The 9923-nt window shown below is 40.0% G+C and overlaps 1 pseudogene; it reads right to left on the bottom strand.

The window, feature by feature from the left end:
- Positions 1-8146: 8146 nt before the first annotated feature.
- Positions 8147-9692, bottom strand: LOC107532797 (striatin-interacting protein 1 pseudogene; annotated as a pseudogene).
- Positions 9693-9923: the final 231 nt, after the last annotated feature.

The raw sequence follows: 9923 nt of genomic DNA, 5'->3' as shown, positions 1-9923 counted from the left end.
GTCCCTCCCACCTTCAGGGCAAATCTATGAGGCAGAGCAGAAAACACCACCCCAAAATGTGCCACTTAGGTGCTAGATTGTTTTGCGTCCAAGGCAATTAAGACACAACAGACTGAGGAAAAGCTTTCTGCCTCTGCCTTAACTGCCTAAAAGAACTTAGACTGGGGGCCTGTGCCAGGAAGAGAGCTAATGCCAAGGATAATTTTTTACATCAGAAAGGTGCGTCTGCATCACCTAGCGCTCACTTGGTTACCAACATCTGCTCTTCTCATTCGCCTGTGGTTTGTCTTCCTCCCCTTTGAGGCCCCAGCCCCTACCTTCCTCTCCAGCTACCTGATGGTTGGGGAGCTCCTTGTGCCTTAGTGAGGCTCCCAGACATACAAAATTAAATTTGTTTTTCTCCTGTTACTCCGTCTTATGTCAATTTAATTATGAGACCAGCTGAAGAACCTAGAGGGGAAGAAGAGAACACTTTTCTGCTCCTATAGTCCTAAGAAAGGGAGGAGGGCGTTCTGGTTGCTTCTCCAACTCACTCCCGTCCCAGATGGATGAGCTTTGGTTACCCTCTAGAACCCTGAGGTAGGTAGTTGTCTTTCGCATTTTGCCTGGAGTTTATAATTATTATCAGTGTGAACAGAGAGTCAGTCACAGCACCATATCAGAGGCAAAATTCTGTTTTTAGTTTTTATATTTGGCATAAGAGCATAAAAATTTTGCATGGTTGCTACTTTTTAAAATCTTTTAATAAATTTATTATAAAAGGTGATCAAATGAATCATATACTTGGTGAAAGAGTGAGGTAGAGTTATATATTGAAATGAAATTGTCTCTAAGAAATACGGAGTAGCATAAGCAAGTATAATTTGTTTCAAAACAAACAAACAAAAAAAACAAAAATAGAAAGTGTATGAGTATGTTCTTTAAATTTGAGCATAATTTTAATGCCAAATGTATTCTCATTAGTCTTCTCTTTCTCAATTTTCTTGAATATGTTAGCACATTATTTTCTTCTAAAGGAATTTTAAGAGCACACTGGTAAGTGACCATTGTTCCATTCTTCATATAGTATTTTAAAAAATATAATTGGATATTGTCACATTCTGGCTTCAGACCCTTCAATAGTGTTCTTTTAAATTCATGATAATGATAAAATAATCATTATAGAAACATTTATAGAACTAGTTTTAAGTGGTCTACATGTCAACATCTTATTTCATCTACTGCTTGAAACCTGACTTAGATACATGCATAAATACATATTAACATTTCTTGCTTCCTGGAGAAAATGACAGCTACTGTCTGAACTTTTAGCTACTATGCAGTGAGTCTGCCCATGGCACTTAGGAAAAAACATGGCCTAAATATCAATCAATGTAGTGGTTAGAATGGGATAGACAAGCAACCAAAAATTCTTCTTGCATAAAATTGAATGTATATTTGGAGCCTGATCATGACCTAATTATTTTCATCATTAAGTAGTTTGAGAGCTGGGCTCACATGAGAGGAATATAATGACACTGGACAGTTGGAAAGAGGGTGAAGAGTCACTGGGAGAAATGCAAATTTCCTGCTATGTATTTTTTTTTAAACTAGAAATGGCTTTGTACCATGAATACAATTGGCAGGGGGGACGTTTTCTCTTTTTTTTTTTCTTCCTAACACTACATGCCCTCTACTGCTAGTGTCTGGGACTCTCCTGACTATATAAGTGTTATAACCCTGCTACTGTAAGGCTAATGGCCTTTTTTCAATCTATTGTTAGGCCATAAGCAATATTTATGATACAATTTTCACATTCTAAAGAATTTACTTAAATAAATTGAAAAGTTGTACATTCGAGAGTTGAGGAGATCCTACACAGAACCAGCACCCAGCTGAGTCCTGGCATTTTTCTTTTTCACGTATATAATTTGTAGAGGTTCTTTTTCTCCATGAGTCCAATGTGAATTATTCCACATTCTAAATATTCTGACTTAATAGCATGACTCAGTTCTCCACTCAGTCTGTAAAACCACATGTACTTCCTCAGACGTATGGGCGAGGGAAAATAGTTATTAATTTAAAAGGATAGAAAAATATGACTTTGAAAAGCATTTGAAACTCAAACCATCAAATTATATGGAGAATAGTCTTTGTGATGCTTTCTATTAAATGGAAGGTGTTATAGCATATAAAGAAGTTTAAGGGGGTTCTGCTTTGTTGTTTAAGTGACAGAGCATGAATGAGTTTCTATCTCCCAAGTCCCACAGGTCTATGGTTCTGTGACCTTGGGTCATTTAAATGATATTATTGTTAGCAGGCAAGTCTATTTTTGCCTCCTGCCAGTCATGAACTTCATGATAAGCATCTGGAACATTTATAGAATCTACAATTCTGACCAAAACACATGTAGCCTCAAATTGAAGAGGACAGTTAATGCCAAAGGAAATGACAGAGGCCCCTCAAGCTGTTGCCTTGTGTTCAAATAATAGTAGATTCAAAGCCAACTCAGCATTTCCCAGAGCCTGGTCTTTCATCATGGCTCTGTCAACACGGCTTGATCAATGTCTTCAAAGGAAAAATGGAGGCAAACGGATGATTAACTCCAGGCATTTGTCACCGAGACTAAGCGTGGAGCAGTCCCGGGCAGCATGATGGATGTCACAGAGAAGCCTCTTTGTATCTGTCAGTCAAAGGGAGTAACTGTGAAAGTATTTAATGGTATGAAGGACTCCTCATTGCTCACCTTCAGCTTCCCTGAATTTTCCTGGGCAACACTAATATTCTGCAGTGTCAAATAATATGGCTAGAAAAGGGGCTCAGGACACAGAAAGAAAAAGGAAAGACATTCATTCAGCTTACCACAGAGCATTGTCTCTTCCTCCATCATTTTATAAAATAAAATACATACTGTATATGATCAGGTAACATGCATGATGAAGAAAACTTAGGATTTGGATTCAGAAGACCTGGGTGTTGGTCCCAGTTCTGCCACATACTAGATGTGAGACCTTTGGCAAGTTATCTACATGTTGCCAGTTTCATCAATTCATCAATAAAATGGAAATAATCAGCTTTTTTCAGAGGATTGCATGAGAGTCTGTGTACATATGAGTTCCTGGCATGTGATAGGAAAGGCCTTATAAAGGTTTAGAAGAAAAACACGTGTAAATATATATATTTACATGGAAGGAAGGCCAGGGGATTCTTGTCAGTCACACTTTCTAATATATGTCAAGTTGCGAAGAGGCTATTCTCAGTATTATTTTTACTAATAATGTACAAATAGTCAACCATGACAATTTTATTACACCTACATAAAAATAGAAAGGTTTTTATTTTTTTGGTGGAGTGTTTCTTCACTGTTACACAAATGCTGCATAATTAGTACTTTGCCAGAGAGAGTGTCAGAACCAGCAGCCTTCGTTTTATTTAGAAAGCATGCTGCTGCACTGGTGAGGCTTTGTCATCCTTTTGAGGTAATTAGTTGACTTTTTAAAGAGTACAATATGATGACATTTACAAAGCATAATTCTTTTAATAAATAATCTTCAGTTCTATTCAGTGACTAAGAATATTACTTGATATATACTTTGCAAGATGACTAGTTTCTTTTTTGATAATTTAATGGGCATGTTTGAGAATAACTTTACTTCTAAGACTCTAATTTGCTGTTAAAGGATTAAGTACTTATCTGTGGAATCACCTCAGTCAGAGAGGATAATTCCTTTGACAAAGACGTTGGACTGTCTGGGGTTCACTTAATTCAGGAACATTGGGCTTTCTATCTCATCCCAAGGAAGCGGTGGGGTGCTAGGTAGCAGGTATTCTTTGCCTATAGAAATAAAAAAAAATGTACCCCCCTACTCCTGGAATTAGCTGACTGCAATATCACTGGGTCATGGGTAAAGAGAAAGGGGGAAAAAAATGAAAATATAGGAAAGAACAGGACTGTGCATACACCCCCCCCCCCCAACGTACATCTACTGCCAAAGAGAGAAAGAAGAAATGAACACAGAGGTACAAATAGTAGGTAATAAGAACAGGCACTGATGTTTGAAATACCAGATATTCTTAACGTAACACTCTCTTCTCACTGTTCTTATTTCCCTTTGAAGAACACATTGTATTTAAAGGAAAACTTATGCCTTGGAAGTCTTCAAGCACAACAACTCATCAGATCCCACTTTCCAGGTGGGGCCAAGGCACTGGGCATCCCAGGGGACTCGGCTGGTTGTGTAAATGGTCCATCACTTTGCTACAGGCCGCAGTGTGGGCACCGCGGGGGTGATGTGGAGGGAACGTCTCCTAAAGAATGGGACACCACAGGATTAGTGATGGTGTGGGAGGTGGGTACCCCCAAACCCTGCATTGTTCAAGGGTTAACTGTGTACACTTTAAATGGGCAAAGTGTGTGATATGTGAATTACATCTCAGTAAAGATGTCAAAAAATATACTTGTAGTTCTGTGCCAATTTAGGAGACAAAGAGTGACCTAGAGACTTGAGAAGGGAGAAGATCTGGCCTTCATGCTTTCTAAGCAAGTTTTTAACCAGTTCTTAGGCTTTTAGTCCTAATTTAATCCATTTTCAAAATATCTTATTCTGCTAATTCCTCTGGTATTTAAGGATCTATGTTTAAGTGAGACTGTGTATTTTTATACAGGTTTAAGATTCAGCTTTCTCACTGTGCTAATCTAGTTACAGTTACCATGTTTCCATTTGGCTTCCAGCTTCTAAATGACCTGCTTATTTATTGCTATTATGTATTTTCTATCAGTTCATAATTCATATATTTCACTTTCAGAATTACCTGATTTTATACTCAAAGATCCAACAGACCCTTTTGTAACAGCTACAATTCTAAATTTTCTTCCTCAAAATCTATTAGATAATGAGAAAAAAAGAAATGTAAATAGTTAAAAATTGAATTTGAGGGACACATACAAGTAGGAAAACTCATGCAAGCTTTGGTAGTTACATTTTAGAAAGGATCACAGAGCAGTTTTATTAAGTTTAGGAAAGATTATTATTGACATGTCTTTAAGATAAAATGGTGAAGTTCAGGATATGCGATTATTTGTAGAGAAGGGTCATAGTGAGATGACAATATTGGCCTATTCAATGGAGGGCAATGGAAGAAGGTAATCATCAGGGGGGAGGGCAAGGGGGTCATGGATTATGAGGTCCTCAGTTCAGTGAATTTAGGAAAATAAAGAGAAATAAAAACTCTTTAGAAAAAAAGGGCATTTATCAAAAGAGGCAAAGGGATACCATCTAGAATACTGAGATGATGGCTGTTGATAAAATGAAAGGAAAAAGAAATATGGAGAGAACTAAGCTAGAATGTGATGGGTGAGAAAACTCAGACTGAGTTACAAGTGGTAAGATGTTGGTGCTCATAGGAGAAAAATGGGAGGACAGGTGCTTTAGGACAATGATGAGATGACAGGAGATGATTACTTGTGGACTAGGACCACAGCAGTTGAGGGCAAAGGGGCAATTTCCTGAGAGATAGTATAAAGTCTATATGCAGGTGCATGAGAAGTAAGATTTTTGTGGGCCCTTGGCCACACGCTGGCATCGTGTGATATCAGGAGGGCAGGTATGCTATTGAAGTGGACATAGCTTCTAAAAAACTTCCAGAAAACTTTCCTTTTGCTTATGCCTGTGAATTATGCTTAAGAATTTAGTCTAATTTGCAATATCATTTTTCTCCATGAGTAAGCCTTCCTGTTATGGTTTTATGATTGAAAAATATGGTGTAACTAACTTTAAAAATATATGCCTTATTGGTTCATTCATTATAATTTGTTGCTGAAACTGAAATTCCTAGTCAGTGGAAAATGTTAGCTCCAGCTTTCCTTCTACAGTAGCTGTGACTCTGGACCCCAACTGTAAGTTGAACCCTTTGAATGGAAATACATAACTACTTCATTTTATTTTATTTTATAGTAAAGATTACTATGTTTGCTCATAAGAGCAGCAATTCAGGTGTAGGGGTATGCCCTGCTGTGATGCAATTTCACACTCACATTAAACCCAGGTACCCCTGAAGGTGTTATAAGGCTTTCCCAGACACTCTTGTCAAAAGCAGAAAGCACATACATTTACAGTTCTGACTGTTAACATTTCATCAGCATGTACATGTAAATGCCCCTACCTTCCCTGCCTTGTATAAGTTACCTCTGCTTGGATCCATAAGTTTAGTAGCCTATAATCATTAGTAACTTGATTCCCAAATCATATGTAATCTCCAAGAATATAAAACCACACAATAAAATAAACAAATGATCCCAAATTAATTTCCTCCTCTAAAGTCAGCAAGCCTATAGATGTAAAAGCAAAAAGAGAAAAAATGTGATATGATATGATATGATAAAATAAAAATATAACTATATTATTGCAATTCAGTGTCTAGTAAATATCTTTAGTAAGACATTTGGTAAATGTCATTACTAAATAAGAAAATGTAAGAAGAACATTTTATGAATTGTTTAAAAAATATGGTAGTGGCCCAGTGCCCAATTAATCTATGAGAAATTATTCAGTTGCTAAGGCAAGCATTCTTATATTTATGTATCATTTCCCATACTTTGGCAATTCTGTCTGGAAGTGATGTGTATTTTATTTGTTTTATGAGATGTTTCTACTATAAATTACTATATCAATCTTTATCTGTTCGTTAAAATAGCTAAATGTTTTATATCCCCAGATTTATTGCTAAATTATGACTCTGTCCACGTGTCTCTTACACTTTAAAACACATTAGGCTTCTGCATATTACTTCTCTGTCAATCCACCATAGAAGACTAATTATTGTACAAAATTTTAAGATGGTTATTATACTAGATTTTATAGATCCCCAGCTCCATCAGTCATCACCTAGACATGTATTTTACCCTATGTCAATCAATACATTCACCTTACAAGATCAACTGCTTGATAGATTTTAATTGTGAATTGCATATGGAGCCTTTTATATGAATTTAGCTAAATTAATAGAATAATTTCCCCAAAGATTTTGGAGTCCAGCTCTGATTTTGTAGTTAGGATGATAGGATAGTCTGTTCACCTGCTATGGTCTGAATTTTTGTCCTGCGTGCCTTCCCCGCCCCTGCCATTCATATGCTGAAGTCCTAATCCCCAAAGTATTGTAATTGAAGATAGGGCTTTGGGAAATAATTAAGGTTGAATGAGGTTATGTATGGTGTTAAAGTCAGCCAGTTAAATGGAGTCATGACCAAGGTAAATATGAGATTAAATGTGTCTTTAAGAAATCAACTTTATTCTTATTTAGTTAAATGCTAAACCCCTAGTCTCACACTATGGGCTGCATCTGTTATCTCTTCATTTTCAGGATTTTCTTTTTTATATTACTTCTTTGCCTCTGGAATAGAGTAATTGCTCTTCTAGAATTGTCTTCTAAATTTTGTTAATTGTTGTCATCCTTATTTTAAGAACTTCTAAACAATAATATGATTTTTTTGTTAGGAGAAATTTAGAATTCATACAGTTCCATCACGCACACTACCCATGTTGTTAGAATCCTGCTGCTTAGGGGAAAGTGAGAACTGGAAGGGCCCATGGGAACCATCCCACCTCTCCCTGTGCACTTATTTAATTTTTATTTTTTTGCTTCCTTTGAATGTAAACAGAATACACAAACGCATTAAAAGCTCCAACATGACATGAGAGTCCACACAGGTTTATATAGAGACATTTACAGACCCGTCCAAACCAAGAAAAATGGTGCCTCCAGCTTCTCTTCCCACCCCAACCCTGCCCCAAACCCAAGTGCCGAGGCAGCTGCTGGAGCCTCTGCAACTGCTTCTGGATGAAATTTAGCACGGGGCTGGGGTAACAGAAGAACCCCCCAAAGCAAAACCGGATTCTTTCTGGCCCTGGCCCTAATCCTAAATCCTGTTCCTTAGCAAACTGACCTCCAAGGATTCGCATATCTCAAAGAGTCACTGTGACCCCTGAAGTTCAGATGAAATGGGTTCCCAGTCCATCCCAGCTTTTCCTAGCCTTGGGCTGAATGATAAGTGAACTGTTTCCGCATCCAAGAGAGGAGAGTGGGGAGGAGCAAAGGAAGGGAGATCCCAAGCTTAGCGAGGACTGCTCCCAGGTGACAGGCTGGGATCAACAAGAGGCTAAATCTGGACTCAGAAACAAGTCCAGTGCTGACTTGGGACTGCACAATGGGGCTGTGCTGCCACCTGGAAGGGGCTGGGAGCACTGCAGCAATGAACCAGGATGGGCCCTGAGGTACCTGGACATCCCCTTTCCTCTTCAGTCCACTGCACCAGCTCTTCCCAGGAAATGGGCTTGGAGAAGACCTCCCTTTCTAACCGGAGGTGGCCGTTCATCTGGATGTTCTCAGGGAGCTCCACCCGCTGGCTCAGGACACCCTACAGGTGCTTGGCCAGAGGCAGGAAGTTGGGGCTGCTGAGGGCCCGGTTGTAGCACCAGGTTTTGAAGTGTTAGATGCTGACACAGAGGGCACACTCCTCTGTTTGGAAGTCCCAAGGCCAGGCAGCAAGATTGCTATGGTAGGCCCAATCTCATTCAGCCAGTGACTCACCTTTCTAGTAGATGGCAGACATTGTCTTTGTGTTTCTCTTTCTCCACCGCTGCCCCAGGTGCTTGGTCTGCACCTTGAGTAGTTTCAGCCCCTAGAGCTGCATCATGGTCTGTTTCACCTTCAGAGCCTGAAACAGGGTGGAGGTGGACACCACCAGCATCACCACCTTTGAATCCTTCCATTTGGTCATTTTGTTCAAGATCCAGGGCAGATTGATACAAGAAAAAAGGTTCCTTCAGCAAAACTGGTAATTGTCACCAGCTTCCAGACCATCGGCAGTCAACTCTGGCCACTCACACACAGCACAGTGAGGGTACTTCAGGACAGAAATGCTGTTATTGGCAATGATATAGGACATGGTGTTTTGATTGAAGAAGTTTAGGATCAAAGGAGTGCAGTTGGCACCAGGATGCAGGTGCTGGGCCATGTATTCAAACTGGTAGACGTAGTTCCACTTAAGGTGCTTGAGCAGCAGCAGCAGGACAGCAGGAATGGCCTTAACAATAACCTCTTTGTGGAGTTTACATCCACCGCAGCCTCACATGCTCTGCAACACTGTGGTGGGCATCTCCTCAGGCAAGACATCTGCTGGGATGTTGATCAGGTCTGCTGTGGCTTTGAGGTGGGAGCTATGGCCAGAGGCACCGTCATGTACAGCAGCAGTCTGGGAGCAGGCCTTGGTCTTTGGTAGAGGGTTTCTGCTGGACTTGCTCAACTCCCTCTCCCCACCCTCCCCTCTGCCCCCCAGCCATGGGGAGCAAGGTATTCCTCCTCCGTCTGCGCCTGGACCTCTGCAATCAATCGGTAAGTACTTGACTTGTGCTGTTTCAGAGTCTTGATGCTTTTGTCGATTGGCTTGGGCCCCACCACTATGTTCCTGTCACTGCCTAGGGTGTAACCAATGAGTCTGCTGCAGTTGGGCTTGAGGAACATCTCAATGTCCCTCTCTCTGACCTTGGGTGCCCATGGGAGCCCCTTTGGGCAGGTAAGCTTGTTGACCTCGGGGTGCTGTGGTGAGGGAAGCATCATCTCATCCCACTTGAAGGGAAGCTGTCCCCCTCCAGGCTGCTGTCCTGGTCATTCTCCTCTTCCTCTTCTGCAGGGCCATTGGCCTTATAGGGACCCATTGTCAATTTTATATTTTTAGATTTCAGTCTCACAAAAGTGGAATGATTATTGTAATTGTTTTCCTTCCCGAAGGAGACCTTCTTTCTCTTGTTAAGTCATACTGTTTGTCCTTTAAATTAACATTCAGATTTTTGAAAATAAACAGCATATGGGCCTTGGCTCTGATGTTCTCCACTGCAGGCTAGACTGGGAAATAGTGTAGGGCTTTGGGAAAACGTGTTACTTTCTGT

This window comes from Miniopterus natalensis, chromosome 5 (assembly GCF_054644295.1).
Source record: "Miniopterus natalensis isolate mMinNat1 chromosome 5, mMinNat1.hap1, whole genome shotgun sequence".
NCBI lineage: Eukaryota > Metazoa > Chordata > Mammalia > Chiroptera > Miniopteridae > Miniopterus > Miniopterus natalensis.
This window is presented reverse-complemented; position numbering and strand designations above follow the sequence as displayed.